General features: G+C 41.9%; 1 pseudogene; it reads left to right on the top strand.

Moving 5' to 3' along the window:
* The first annotated feature begins 5,957 nt into the window (after nt 1-5,957).
* On the top strand, nt 5,958-14,074 carry LOC144224106 (large ribosomal subunit protein eL6 pseudogene; annotated as a pseudogene).
* Nucleotides 14,075-16,002: the final 1,928 nt, after the last annotated feature.

The raw sequence follows: 16,002 nt of genomic DNA, 5'->3' as shown, positions 1-16,002 counted from the left end.
AAGTCTGGGGCAAAAGAAAGAATGTTTATGGAGAGATTGTTATACAGTAGGCATTTTATTTAGGCATCTCATTTCATTTTTTTAATAACTATTTTTTATTTTGGAGAAAGAGAAAGAGCAAGAGTGTGTGAGTAGAAGGAGAGGTAGAGGGAGTGAGAAAGAATCTCAAGCAGGCTCCACACTGAGTGAGGGCTCCATGCTGAGTGTGGGCTTCATGCCGGACTCAATCTCATGACCTGACCCAAAATAAAGAGCTGGACTCTCTTTTTTTTTTTTAAATAATGTTTTATTTATTTCTGAGAGACAGAGAGACAACATGAGCAGGGGAGGGTCAGAGAGAGAGGGAGACACAGGATCTGAAGCAGGCTCCAGGCTCTGAGCTGTCAGCACAGAGCCTGATGTCAGTCTCGAACCCACAAATCCTGAGATCATGACCTGAGCTGAAGTCAGATGCTTAACAGACTGAGCCACCCAGGCGCCCCAAGAGCTGGACTCTTAACTGACTTAGCCACCCAGACACTCCTCATTTCATTCTTAAGTAATCCTATAGGTAGGTTTTATTGATTGTCTTTTGCAGAGTTGGAACCTGAAACTTGCCCAAAGACATACAAGGATTTAAACCCAGAGCTTTGACTCCCTAAAGTCTGTACCTTTTCTAGTACTCTGAGCCAAGAAAGCCAGCAGGCGAAAATGGCACATGAGGGCCCTTACCTCCCTTCACTTTCACTGAATCTATTGCTCATTTTGTTGAGACAGTCTGGGGACCTAAGAATGCTCTGGGGAATTCCCTTGAACCATTGGTGTGCTTCAGCCAGCTCAGTCCAACCGGTGAGGAAAGTCTGTTAACAAGCTGGTTGTTAAATGGGTTTTTAGTTGGAAAGGGGTCATGGTGAGAGGGAGCATTTACATCATGGAAATTGGTAATCAGGGTTCCTACCCCCCTAACCCCTCATGCTAGTTTATCAGCACACCACTATAACTGAACTCTCCTCTGAGGTCACAAATGCCCTAACAGAGCCTTAACTTTGAGGCCTTGAGTGGGAGCTGAGAATGCCCCCAGTGGTCACAAACCTTCAGCTACAGGCTGAGGAAAGAGAGACATAACCGCTGGAAAATGAGGAAGTGTGTGCGATGGGAGAGAGAAAAGAGGCTGTAGAATATTGGTTATTCACACGTAAATAAAATGCCAGCGTTTTTAATCATGAGGATTTGGGAGGGAAGGGTTGTGACTTGCCATTAAGTTCTTCACTTTCAGAGTAATTAAAGAGATCCAGTTCTTGAGGGAACTAGAAAAGTGCCCTGGGTCAAGGATGGAGGGCTCTGCACAACACAGAAGAGGGGAGATCTAATTTGTGGAAGGAAAGATGACTTTGAGCCTTGAGGTCTTGGGGTGAGAGGCAGTTTATTTTTTATTTTGCTTTATTTTTTAAGTTTATTTCTTTATTTTGAGAAAGAAAGAGACAGCTTGAGTGGGGGAGGGGCCCATCTCTGAGAGAGGGAGACAGGGAATCCCAAGCAGTCCCTGAGCTCCCAGCATGGAACCCAATGCGGGGCTCGAACTCATGAAACCAAGAGTCAGATGCTTAACCAACTGAGCTACCCAGGCTCCCCTATTTTATTTTATTTTATTAAGTTTACTTATTTTGAGAGAGAGAGAGTGTGTGTGTGCATGAGCGCGTGCAAGCAGGAGAGTGGCAGAGAGAGAGAGAGAATTCCAAGCAGGCTCTATAGTCTCAGCGCAGAGCCCTATGTGGGGCTTGAACTCATGAACTGTGAGGTCATGACCTGAGCCGAAATCAAAATCAAGAGTGAACACTTAATCAACTGAGACACCCAGGCGCCCTGGGAGGCAGTTTATAGACCACATTCCTGACTCTGAGACTGCAGCGGGATCTTTTTACTGCCAGGTGGTGACTTTCCTCCATCAAGGCTCCCAGATTACCCAGGACTACAGAAGTCTGTGAAGAGCAAAAGAACTCTAAGCATCAGGAGAACAAATCTCCAAAGCCAACTCTGGTTGCTTTGGGGTCACCTCCATTTGAGGACTGGAGTCAGGGACTTTCCTCAGCTTGTCTAGATGCCACAAAGAAACAGCCACCTCCCATAATAAAATAAGAGGAACATCTGGGGGATTCAGTTTGAGGGAGCATCTCCATGGGGAGGAGAAGGGACTTCCCAGCCTTGCCTTGTCCCCAGAAGTTTCCCTGTCCCTTTATGCTTGCAAGCAATCACTGTTGACGCCATCCACCCTGCGTGGATGGACTCAGAACAATTAAATAACACTTCCCTAAAGGTCTAGAGTTAAGAAGAGGAAAGTAAAGAATTGAGTAGCAGGTAACTAGATAATCTGATTCACAAGACAGCTGATTTATCTTCAGCCCACAGGCAATTACAAGGATTGCTTCTCCTTTGCTCCTGGCTTGCATCCATCTCAAAGAGACTCCCTGAGTCTGAGGGAGAAGGATAGACAGCTGCAAGTTCCTACCCATGTCTGCTCATTCTGAGTTCCAGGTCCTTGTCTGAGGACCTACCTTACCTATGCCTGCCTAATGCCAGAAATGTGCATCTCTAAGAGACCATACTTACTGACAGGCATGTGACTTTGGCCTACAGGACACCCCAGGAAAGCCACAGTCCCCAGGTAACCTCATACAGTGAGGGGTGGAGTGGGGCGTTGTCCTTCGTTCCAGGTATTGTGACTCTCAACCCTAGGGCTAGAGACTGTGATCATAAGGGACACCTGGATTGGATGGGCCAGAGCTATGACACTGATGTGATTTTTAGGATTAATTAGCCCTTTTGGCAGGGCAAGCTTCCACCTACGGGTACAGCTCCCAGGCTAGGCAGGCCTGGGCAGACCTCACTAGCAAGGCAGACAGCAGAAGGTGTGTGCAATGGGATGGAAGCTTGAACTCAGAGGCTGCTGGTTTCTGTTAGGCAGAGGTTAACAGAGACTGTGACACAAAGACTGATAATATATCAACCTACTGGCTGGTACAACACCTTCTCTAACCTTTGAGAGAGCCTGCTCCCGTCGCTTGTTCACGTCCATTCATTTAACAAATATTTATTGTTTCTCTTAGGTGCCAGGTGGTACACATGACACTAGATTTAGTGAACTGGTCAGCCATCTTGCCCCCATGGAGGTCTCAGGACATTGGGATTAAAGACATTGAACAAATAATCTGAGGGTGATGAGTGCTATGAAGGAAAAGTGTAGGGTGTATTATGAGGCACCTAATTAGCAGGAGGCTTCAAGAGGACAGGAACCATGCTTGGCTTGTGTACTAGGGTCAGTGTCTGGCATGGAGTAACCATGGACATGTTTGGTTGAGAGAATGAAGGAGTCTAGCTGAATAAAGGATGTGTGCGTGCGTGCGTGCGTGCGTGCGTGTGTGTGTGTGTGTTGTGTAATTAACTGTCCTTTAGCTCAACTTGGTAAGCAGCTTTTATGAAACTGCTGATGCTCTGTTGAATTAATGATAGGGAAGAGTGTGATATTAATGAGACTTGCACCATTAGAAGCAGCTTACTAACAGAACAAGCCCGGACATAGATTCCTTCCCACCTGAGTTTGAACCCTGAATCTACCACTTATTCGCTATGAGAATCTGAGCAAGTTGGCCACATTTGCTGTCTCGTGTTTTTGTAAACTCTATCTCCTAGCATTGTAAGGATATAAGGCAATGTATACTGTGACATTAATACTATAACTATTACTATAGTATAACTATTATATCTATTATAAATAGTATAGTATTATATATAGTATAGCTATAACGTACTATAACTGTTAATATAATTAATAGCTATAATACTTGGTAGTTACTGTTATTATTCATGGACACCAAACTTATACCCAAAAGGATGTTGGTAGTTAAAAAGAAAAGACATAAACACAATAAACCTGGATATGACAGACAAGAGTAGAATAATTAATCATGTAGGAAGGGAGGAGAGGGTATGTTGCAGTGCTAGACAATATCTACATAGAGAGAGGATGAACCCTTGGAAGGTGAATCAGAAGCCTTTCCTGTTGGGAAGGGCCCTCTGTGCTTGACATGTTGGCAGCTTTTAGCCAACCTTCCTCCCCCCAAAACAATCTTATTCCAGGGAGTTCAGAATTTTTTAACCTCCAAAACCTGTTTGTAGCAAGTTTGGGATGAGAGATGGTGAAATGAAAGGGGGATTGATGTGTATTCACCCACTGGCCATGTTTGCAGAAAGGATAGCAGACCCTTTTGACTTTTACAAGAGGCACCAGAGGTCTTGCACATCTCCATATTAGATGATACTTACTTATCCAGATTTTCCAGGCCTTTCTTAATTACATTTATGTTAAGAGGCTGCTGTTTCCTGTTTATATTCTCTTACCATGAGTTAACCACTCTTCCTACTTTCACTTAAGTTTTGCATCTTGCTCTGTGAGAAACTTTTAAGCTGCCTGAAAACAGTTCCTGAAATTGTTTCTAGGTCTCTTTTCAAATATCTGCATTTATTGAGGATTAATAAAGCTAAGCTTCCATCAAGATCAAAATGCCTCTCTTTAATTTACCCCAACTTACAATTCCTAAAAACCATTATTTTTTTTCAGAATGCTTCTCATTTTCCTTCTATTACTAGTGTTAATGACTGGCTTTCTTTCTGGGCAATTTTCACAAAGGAATAACATTTTAAAACTGGGTGACTCCGTTGGTTAAACGTCCGACTTCAACTCAGGTCATAATCTCATGGTTTGTGAGTTCAAGCCCAACGTTGGGCTTTCTGCTGTCAGTGTGGAGCCTGCTTCAGATCCTCTGTCTCCCTCTCTCTGCCCCTCCCCCACTGGCTCTCCCTCTCCTTCTCTCTCTCTCAAAAATAAAAATAAACAATAACAACAAAAGTTTTTTCCAGTAGGTCTCTACCTACTGGACTACCCACTGAGAAACATGGAGCTGCTTCCTGAAGCTGGGTGGTCAGCTCTCCTCACCCAACCACACCCCGCTGGGCAGCACCGTTCTTCCTGTGCCTCAGCAGGGTCCTCACAGACAATTCAAAAAGCCCGAATGTAAAATTTGCAGATGTCATGTTTACTGAGTATCCATATCAAGAAGACACAAACGAGTAATAAAGCCATGCACCCCATTATTGCTTCACTGCAATAATTCTAGGTATGATTATTTGTAGCTAAAGAGTTCAGCTCTATTGTTAATTATTTTCTGGCATTTTTTCGGGGGCCAAAGTAATGGGTATATAATCCAAATGTTCCTTTACAGGGGTCAGACAGATCTCACATGAGACCTAGTTTGCTTCATTGCCTTGTGTGTCAATTCCTTGCCCAATCCTGTCATTATCATTAGCCCATTAGTGAATCTTCAAGGCATGACCCTTGTTAGGAAATGATGGAAAAAATGCAGTTGCCCTATAATTATCAATTACATTGTGACTTCTTACAAATAAATGCACTCAAGTTTCAGCATTACTTATTCATTGTAAAATTCTAAGTTCAACTTGCTTTTGTTTAGAGATGTGGTTCATGCTCTGCTTGCTCTACTTCCTGGGAAAGAATCCAAAATAGTGATGGCCAGATAAAACACTGTGAAGGGAGCAATGGCTGGTCATGGGTCACATCACATGCAAAGCCTTGACTGGAGAAGCATGGTATCTTCTGGACATCTTTTGCAAAGATGATAGGCTTCTTTAAGTCTTAATATTAAAGTCTTAAATATTAAGTGGAAGAAGTTTTATTGATTGTGTTGTGGAGGTTTTTGGCCCTCTAGTGACCTTAGACTTCCCAAAGTTTAGGCATATCTGCTACACATTGTATGAAATTTCAGTTATTATATATAACTGCCAGGTGTTTAAAATAGGAAATAGGTAAGGAATGCGTTCCTGAGAAGAGGGAGTGAAGTTGTCTTCAAGAGGAGGTAAGTGCATTACCTGTTAGGTTGTTTTGAGGGTATTAAATGGGACGGCTCATGAAAAAGACTGTCCAGAACCTGGAAGGTAATAAGAACCCAATAAATGTGAAATTATTATTATTATTATTATCTGCCTAGCAGCTTCAGCCCCCTTGGCTTCATGTGCCAGCCACACTTCCCAACTTGTTCACTTCTTATCCTTACTTGGGTTCTTCTGTTTATCTTAAGTTCTTCTATCCTCTGAAATAGTCATATCTCATATCTACAGTTGAAGAGCTAAGAGCAGTGAGGGACCTCAGGCGTAGGTGTAGTCCTAGATAGGGATAATAGCTAATTCTCAGGTTTTTGACTTAAGAGTATTCAGGTCCTAGAGACTTTTTACCTTTTTCAAGATGGAGTCCTGTACTGTGTAGGTTACAGTTATTCCAGTCCATAGAGGTGCTGGTAGTGGTATTTGTGGAGTATCCCATCTGCCTCCTATACCATATCAGTTGTGATCAGATTATCAACTCACTTCACACAATCAGAACTTGTTCATTTGGGGCACCATGAATGATGCCAAAACTTGTGGTCCAGAAGGGCAAGAACTTGAATGAGAACCACCCCAAGAGAACCTCTTGCCTGGAACCTCATATTGAATTGTTGAATGTTTTATACTCCTGGTTCTCTCCACTGCAGTCAGTTGGCCTGGGAGGAAGGGAGGGTGGGGAGCTGAGAGGGAATAAAAGACATGGCCTTGTTATTTAGAATCTTCCTCTGATAGTAAAGAGCCAATTGGACGAAGCTGTTCCAGCTTTGTGGTTCTGGACTCTGAAATGGTCTTTACTTACAAAAGCAGTGATGCCTAGGCTCAGGTCAGGGTGAAAACAGCCTGGAGTTTAGGAGCCTCAGATTTTTTTTTTTCAGATTCCCCTAAATGTCTATATTTTTTTAATGAGTTTATCTTTCTTGGATTAGTATTGAAATAAAGTCCATCTAGGTTGATATTTTTATGTTTCTTTTTAAGATGTTTATTATTTATTTATTATTTTTTAATGTTTATTTATTTTTTAGAGAGAGAGACAGAGAGAGCACAAATGGGGGAGGGGCAGAGAAGGAGGGAGACAGAGGATCTGAAGCAGGTTCTGTGAGAGCAGAGAGCCCAATGCAGGCTCGAACCCAGGAGCCATGAGATCATGGCCTGAGCTGAAGTTGGATGCTTAACTGACTGAGCCACCCAGACACCCTTATTTATTTTTGAAAAAGGGAGAGAGAAACTACGAGAAGGAGAGGGACAGACAGAGAGGGAGACAGAGAATCCTGAGCAGGCTCTGCACTGACAGAGTCTGACACAGGGCTCAAACTCATGAACCATGAGATCATGACCTGAGCCAAAATTAAGAGTCAGATGCTTGGGGTGCCTGGGTGATTCAGTCAGTTGGGTGTCAGATATCGGCTCAAGTCATGATCCCCCAGTTCGTGGGTTTAACCTCCACATTGGGTTCTGTGCTGACAGTTCAGAGCCTGGATCCTCCTTCAGACTCTCTGACCCTCCCTCATTCATGCTCTGTCTCTCTCTCTCAAAAATAAATAAACATTAAAAAAAAAAAAAGAGCTCGACCGACTGAGCTACTCAGGAGCCCCTTATGTTTCTTTTAATGTATAAGTTCTTTCACTCAGTCTATTTTTCTCCTTGAAATGTATTGTTGAAAAAACCGTGTTGTTGTTATTGTTTGTTTTGTTTTTGTCCTGAAGAGTTTCTCTCAGTCTGAGTTTGGCTTATTTTGCAGGATTCCTCAGAGAATGTTGTGAACTTCCAACAGAAGGTGAATAATGTCAGTTTACCTCTCTTTTGGTTATTTTATCAGGCATTAATCATCACTGACTAATCCATGATTTTCTAAGGGGTTGCAAAATGGTGATATTGGAATTCTATCATTCCATTCTTCATTTACTAGCTGGACTACTTCTGTAAGAGAAATTTCTCATCAACCACGTGGTCGGGTATGGTTCCTATGGAAAGTTAAGATAAATGTTGACTTCTCTTTATAACCACTTTTCAAATTATTGAGTTGGCTACCTACAACTCTCCAAAAGTGATTAACTTAAAAAATCATTATAAAGTCATGGGCTTAAAAATATTTGATGTATTTTAGTTTATTGCAGTCCATTGCAGTTATTATTCTTATCGGTGCTTGAATTGTCCCATCTTTGGCAGGAGTCTCCTCACCTCCTTTTGATGTGGTCCTGCATAGCTTCTTGAGTTTTTGTTATAATGAGACATCCAAGCATATCTTATACATTTCCTTTTTCAGCCCAAGAATGAAGCATTTCTTTAAGGTTTCTATTGATGGGAAATGCCGATTAGAGACCACAGTCAGAGTCCCAAGGACACTCATTGCTATTGGGTTGATCCTTGTTTTCTAGGGCCTTCTGGTGGACAGGAGGTACAAACATATATTTTCTAACATAAAGTCATTCTTTGTTCATACTAACACTTTTGATTTAAATAAGACTCCCATTATTTTACATGACTTCATCTAATATCTACTCTTTCTCCCAACCAAATATTTCAGTTCCCAAAGACACCAACATTTGCTTTATCTCTCCATATTATCACCTTTAATTGATTAGTCATTAATCAATTAATAAAAAATGAAAACCACTTTTCAATTTTGTTTGTCCTTAGGGTATATCTCACTAGGCATATACAGTCAAGTTAGTATGGTTTAAAGTTGTTTGAAATAGTTTTTCTCTTTGTGATTATACCATTAACTGTGCAGATAGTTTTTATTTTCTTTTTCTTTTTAAGGAAAGCTTTTTTTTTTTTTTTTTTTTTTGAGAGAGAGAGAGCACGGGCGCAAGCAGGGAGCAGTAAAGGGAGAGGGAGAGAGAGAATCTTAAGCAGGCTCCGTGGCCAGCACAGAGCCCAACTAGAGGCTAGATCTCATGACCATGAGGTCATGACTTGAGCCAAAATCAAGACACTTAACCACCTGAGCCACCTAGGCACCCCTGGGGAAAGCTCTTTAAAGTTATTTTTTCGGTAATTATTTAAATTATTTACACAGTTTCGAAGTCAGATCTACAAAACAAAGTATATCAGAAAAACCTAGTTTCTAGCCCTGTCTCCTCTATTTGATTTCCTCCTTCTCCCATACATAGACATTTTAAAAAGTTTGTAGCTTATTCTTCTATTGTAAATATATATACATTGGAATATATATATTCATTTATTCTTAGATATATGGTAGCATTTTATGTAGTTTTCCTCACTTTTTATTTTTAAAAAATTATTTTATTGAGATATTTACATATAGCTCTACCCTGCTTTTTCTAGACAATGTATGCTGGTGATTACTCCATGACAGTATATAGAGACATTTTTTAATTCCCCCTTTTTAAATGTTCCATAGTACTTCATATTTAGTTCAACCAGTCTCCTATAGTTGTGCATTTGGACTGTTTCTGTATTACAAACAGGGCTGCAATAAATAGCCTATGTAAACACTTTTCCATATTTTTTCCAGTGATTTTTTTTTAGATAGATTCTGAGAAATGGTATTGCTGAATCAAAGAGGAAATATATATGTAATTTTACTAGATATGGCCCATCAAATTACCCTTCATACAGGTTGCCTCTTTCTGCATTTCCACCAACAGGTTACCAGAATGCCTGCTTCTGCACAACTTTGCCAACAAATTGTGTTGACAAACTTTTGGATTTTTGCCAACCTGATAGGTAAAAAACACTATTTTAGTATAGTTTTTAGTTGTATTTTTCTTATTAGAAGCAAAGTTGAACTCCTTTTTATATGTTATGGAGCCCTTTGCATTTATTTCTGTGAACTGTTTGTTCATGTCTCTTCCAATTTTTAAAGATTTTTTAAAAACTGATTTATTTTAAGTAATCTCTACATCCAACATGGGGCTCAAACTCACAACCTAGAGATAAAGATTTGCATGATCGGAGCACCTGGGTAATTCAGTTGTTTAAACGTGCAACTTTGGCTCAGGTCATGATCTGACAGACTGTGAGTTCGAGCCCCGTGTTGGGCTTTGTGCTGACAGCTTAGAACCTGGAACCTGGAACCTGGTTTGGTTTCTGTGTCTCCCTCTCTGCTCCTCCCCCACTCATGCTCTGTCTCTCTCTCTCTCTCAAAAATAAATAAGCATTAAAAAAGAAAAAGAGAGGGACTCCTGGGTGGCTCAGTTGGTTGGGCATCCAACTTTGGCTCAGGTCATGATCTCATGGTTCATGGGTTTGAGCTCTGCCTCAGGTTCTGTGCTGACAGCTCAGAGCCTGGAGCCTGTTTCAAATTCTGTGTCTCCCTCTGTCTTTGCCCCTTCCACACTTGTGCTCTGTCTCTCTCTGTCTCAAAACTAAATAAAACTAAAAAAAATTTTTTTAATGAATAAAATTAAAAAAAGAAAAAAGAAAAAGAGTTACATGCTCTTTTGACTGAGCCAGCCAGGTGCCCTGTTCTTGAAATTTTTAAGTTGAGTTTGTAAAGGCAGAAAAAATTTCCCTTCTTCCTTTCTAGGTTCTTTGGTTGGTCTAATAATAAAATTGACACAGATAAATGGAAAAAAAGCAAATTTTATACTTATGAGAGTCTCATAAAAATATGACACTCAAAGACAGTCAGGTTTATCTGCTAGCCTGAGCTAAGGAATAGGATAGGGGCCTAGGGCTTCAAAGGGGATGGGGGCAATTTACAAGAAGATAAAAAGAGCTGTTGTTTTCTAGGCATGTGTTTGTCCTGCCAAGCAGTTAAATCTTTCAGATAAAAAGTTATCAGGTCACCTGGCTGGCTTAGTCAGTAGAGCATGCCTCTCTTGGAGTTGTGAGTTCGAGCCCCATGTTGGGTGTAGACATTCCTTTAAAAAAAAGTTACCTCTGGTAATAGCTTTCTTTATGATTCAGGCCCCTATCTAAGTTCTTTTAGGGATTGAGGGAAGGTATAAAAGCTTTTCCTGAGTCCGCTGGGTGTTGATCTCCTTCGGGTCAAAATAATTTACATGTCAAAATGGCACATTTTAGGGTGGCTTATTCTGCTCCCCTTAAACTTGTTGGTTATTTTCCCTCTAGTTTTAAAAGTTCTTTATATATTAATGATGTTAGCCATTTGTGACATGTTTGTCATTTTACTGTGACATTACTTATGGTAATGATTTCCTTATGAAAGTATTTGCTTTTAAATCGTTTTAAAGTTTATTTATTTATTTTGAGAGAGAGAGAGAATGGGAAGGAGAGAGAGAGAGAGAGAGAGAATCCCAAGCAGATTCTACACCGCGTGTTCAGAGTCCAATGTGGGGCTCGAATTCATGAACCATGAGATCATGACCAAGAGTCGAACACTTAACTAACTGAGCCATCCAGGTGCCCCTTCTGTAGTTTCAATTTTTAAAAAATATCTTATGTAGAAATTATCCTTTTGTATGCTATGACAAATGGATCAAAGAATAACTTTTTATATAGAGTCTCAAAGTTATTTTTTACTAGCTCCCTTCCCTTCCTCCCTTCAGCCTGCCTTTTCCTGGACACTGTATTCTTTTCTAGGTTTGCCAAAACTGGACATGGATCAAAATAAACATCTGTTCAACTCCCTGCACTTGATCTGTTTTGTTGCCTGTTTTTCTTTCCTGGAATCTTTGTGATTTCTGCACAGTGTTTTTCCAGCAGCTTAAGGGAGTTATGACCTTTTGGGTTTTAGGAACAGTGGGCTAAAGATCTGTCCAGAGAGTAATTTAAGCTGGAGCAGGTCCTGCAGAGGCCCAGGAAGGCTAGCTCTGCCTGGGGATGAGAATGGGGTTGGGTAGAAAGTGGTTTCCTGGGGGCAGGATGAGGGTGCTCATTCAGGAGCACTCAGGAGCTCAGTTGTTTCCTGTTCCCACGTACCTCCTGCTCTTGTTTTCTATGTTTGGAAGTAACAATTTTCTAACTGGGAAAGACTGGTGACAGAAGGAAGAGAAGTTGGCAGCAAAAGGGAAGAATGGAATACAGAGATTGGAACTTTCTTCCTCTATGGTCACATGATATCCAGGGCAGCTCCATATCATGGATGCCAGTTCCCACTAGCCATTTTCTACAAATAAGTCCCAGGTAATCTGCTAAATGCTTTACAGGGAGTAAATCATCTAATCTTTTTTTTAATGTTTTATTTATTTCTGAGAGAGAGAGAGAGAGAGACAGTGTGAGCAGGGGAGGGTCAGAGAGAGGGAGACACAAAATCTGAAATAGGCTCCAGGCTCTGAGCTGGCTGTCAGCACAGAGCCTGACACGGGGCTCAAACCCACAAACTGTGAGATCATGACCTGAGCCGAAGTCGGACGCTTAACTGACTGAGCCACCAAGGCGCCTGGTAAGTCATCTAATCTTGACCTGTTAGTTGGCTAAGGTTGTTACTACCAGAAGGGAAAAGAGGCTCAGAGTTAAGATCACACTTCTAAGTAGTAGGATTTCAGTCCACATGACATCAAATTCCAGGCTCAATACTCCTAAGTCTGTGACCTCCATGATAAAAGGTTCACAATACCCTATAGTTATATTTCCTTTTCCATCTGAGGACTAACCACATCCCATTTCACTCCCCAGATCCACTGATCTCTGGGCAGTGTGGTTCGCTCTAGTCTCTCAGCCCTCATGCTGGGTTTGTAAGGCTCTGTGGCCTGGGAAGGCTCCATGCTGGCCATCTTTCATTCCATTGGCAGCACAGTGCCTGGCACATTGTAGATACTCATTACATATCTGTTGGATGATTGAAAAGATGAAAAAGAAGGGGAAAAAGGAGTGTGTGTTGGCGATGAAGGGGCAGAAGTAGAGGAGGCACAGGGGGAAAGAAGCAGATTTGGGGGTAAGAGATAGGGGACGGAAGGTGCTGGGCTGGTGGCTGGAAGGGGCCCATGTTGATATTTGTTCAGAAGCCTAGAAAAGATATCACTTGCAGGTCAAGAAGGATTTCAATTTTTTAACAACTTGACCATAAGGAAATGACCTAGACTGTGGTAATTTTATGTTACTTATCCCTTATCAGAGACATTTTGTTTTCTGAATGGGTCCAGGACTGAACAGAGCTCCCCTCTGTGCAGCAGAATATGTACCTTATCTTCCATCCTTCAGATTTTGAACATTTCTGTTCCATATTTAAACATCATCAACTGTCCTTTCAACTGGGAAACAAAACACAAACACAAACCCTGACTGTCTTCTACAAAGAAGCCAAGGTGAAGGAGGTATTCAGCTCTTTCAGGTTGCAAAGAACAGAGAAACACCCAAGTTACTTTCAGGGGAGAATATTTTCTAAGGTTATACAGTAAGTAAGAAAAATAGAAAATGGCTTTTTCTTATTTTGCAAGATGGTGGGTAAAAAATAGCTGAGAAATGAGATACTAAGGAGAAGAAACCTAAAGCCAAGAAGGCTGATGCCTTCTTGGCAGGGCTCCGAAGGGTAACCTCAAAGCTAAAACAGCAAAGAAGGGGAAGTGGGAAGTCCCACCATAGCTGAAACCCTGTCCTAGTCAGAGGAATTGGCAGATATTCCCCACTGGCTATATATTCCAGAAGGGCCATGTATAAGATGAAGTATTCAGCAGCTAAATCCAGGGTTGAAAAGAAAAAGAATAAGAAGTTTCTTGCTACTGTCACAAAACCAGTGATGGTGACAATGGTGGTACCCTAGTGGTTAAACTTTGCAAAATTCAGTATTATTCTCCTGAAGATGTGCCTCCAAAGCTGTTAAGCCATGGCAAAAATTCTTTAAGTCAGCATGTGAGAAAACCACGAGCTGGTGTCACTCCTGGGACCATTTTGATCATCCTCACTGGGGGCAACAGAGGCAAGAGGGTTGTTTTCCTGAAGCAGCTGAGCAGTGGCTTGCTACTTGTGACTGGACCTCTGGCCCTCAATCGAGTTCCTCTGCTTAGAACACACCAGAAAGATGTCATTGCACCTTCACCAAAACATCTCACTGATGCTTGCTTCAAGAAGAAGCCGTGTAAACCCAGACACCAGAAAGGTGAGGTCTTTGACATGGTGAAGGAGAAATATGAGATTAAAGAGCAGCACAAGGTTGATCAGAAAGCTGTGGACTTGCAAATTCTGCCAAAAACCAAAGCTCTTCCTCAGCTTCAAGCCTACTTCTGCTCTGTTTTCTCTCACAAATGGAGTGTATCCTCACAAATTGGTGTTCTAAGTTTCTTACAAAGAATCTAGTTAAATAACTGATCAATGAAGGAAGAAAGGAAGAAAGGAAGAAAGGAAGAAAGAAAGAAAGAAAGAAAGAAAGAAAGAGGGGCACCTGGGTGGCTCAGTTGGTTAAGCATCTGACTCTTGATTTGAGCTCAGGTCTTGGTCTCAGGGTTGTGAGTTTGGGCTCTGCATTGGGCTCCATGCTGTGTATGAAGCCTACTTGAAAGGAAGAGAGAAAGAGGGAAAGAAGGAAGGAAGGAACGAACGAATGAATGAAGGAACGAAGGAAGCAAGGATGGAAGAAAAATAGGAAATGACCTGGGTAGGCCTTAGGAGAGCTGGACTGCTATTTAGGATATAACACGGGACGGTGTGGCCTGGCAGAGAAGAGGAAACTGCTCTCTGTTCTTGAGCATGATGACAGTAACTCCTTCAATTTACAGCCCTTTTGGGGCCTGAACAGCTTACCTCCACATCATCTCCAAACTTGCTCCACCTGTCTCTTCTTTCCTCTCTAGTACCACAACTTCTACAAACTGGCTATTCTTCTTTCCCTTTCCTTTATTTTCCTTCCTTCCTTCCTTCCTTCCTTCCTTCCTTCCTTCCTTCCTTCCTTCCTTCCTACCTTCTGTCCTTTCTTTTTGCTTTAGGGTATGATGGTATCATTGATTTGGGGCTGTATTGCTCTTTTTTAAATTAAAAAAAAATTTTAAGTTTTATTTATTTATTTTGAGAGAGACAGAGAGAGTGTGAGCAGGGGAGGGACAGAGAAAGGGAGAATCTCAGGTAGGTTCTGCACTGTCAGCTCTGAGCTGTCAGCTCCAAGCCTGACACAGGGCTTGAACTCACAAAACTGTGAGACCATGACCTGAGCTGAAAACAAGAGTTGGACACTTAACCAACCAAGCCACCCAGGTGCCCCAAGCATCTGACTCTGTCAGCACAGAGCCTGCTTGGGATTCTCTCTCCCCCTCTGTATCTGCCCCTCCCTTGCTCATGCTCTCTCTCTCTCAAAATAAATAAATAAACTTTAGCGAAAAGAAATGATCTACAAAATAAATGAAAAAGGGTTATTTAAAAAAAAAGAGTTGGATGCTCAACCAACTGAGCCACCAGGCGCCCCATTGATTTTGGGGAGTATTGCTCTTTATAAGAGGAAATCTATTTTTTTTATATTTTTATTTATTTCTAGGAGAGAGAGAGAGTGTGAGCAGGGGAGGGCCAGAGAGAGAGGAAGACACAGACTCTGAAATAGGCTCCAGGTTCTGAGCTGCCAGTCAGCACAGAGCCCAACGTGGGGCTCGAATCCACGAACTGCGAGATCATGACCTAAGCGAAAGTCGGACGCTTAACCGACTAAGCCACCCAGGCGCCCCTGTAAGAGGAAATCTATAATGTATCCTTTAACTACATGAAATTAAGGCAGAGTCTGAAATGAGAGGCTGATCCAAGAGGTGTTCCATTGCTGAACACAATTCCTTGAGTGGAGAGGTGAGAAATGTCTAGAGTGGGTCCCCTGAGACAGAAATCATTTTAGGAACAGTCACTTTTGGTATGGAATTTTACTTTGTCCCTATTCTAGGATGTAATTCCCCTTCTGACTGGCCTATCTGTGGTTCAAGCCTCTGCTGAAGCTGAGTTGACCCCTAGCCCAGTGTTAGCTTGTAAAGGAAGGGAAGGGCTGAAGAGCCTGGATGCCCACAGGGAAGTGATAAGAGAAAGAAGGAAGAGGTAATATTGACCAGGAAAATGATGACACTTCCTGGGTCAGGATCCTAGACTTCCTATAGCTGTAGAAAGTGGGGGGTCTGAGTTATTTTGTAACTGGGGAGCAGGGGCACAAGAGCACCTCCTCCGGGGACCCCAAACATACCAGGTTGGGGCACTCGCTGCTGACAAAATCCAAAGTCAGAGATATGAGTGGTGGTGAAA

The sequence above is a fragment of the Crocuta crocuta genome, unplaced genomic scaffold (assembly GCF_008692635.1).
Source record: "Crocuta crocuta isolate KB4526 unplaced genomic scaffold, BGI_CrCroc_1.0 scaffold242, whole genome shotgun sequence".
NCBI classification, from domain to species: domain Eukaryota; kingdom Metazoa; phylum Chordata; class Mammalia; order Carnivora; family Hyaenidae; genus Crocuta; species Crocuta crocuta.
This window is presented reverse-complemented; position numbering and strand designations above follow the sequence as displayed.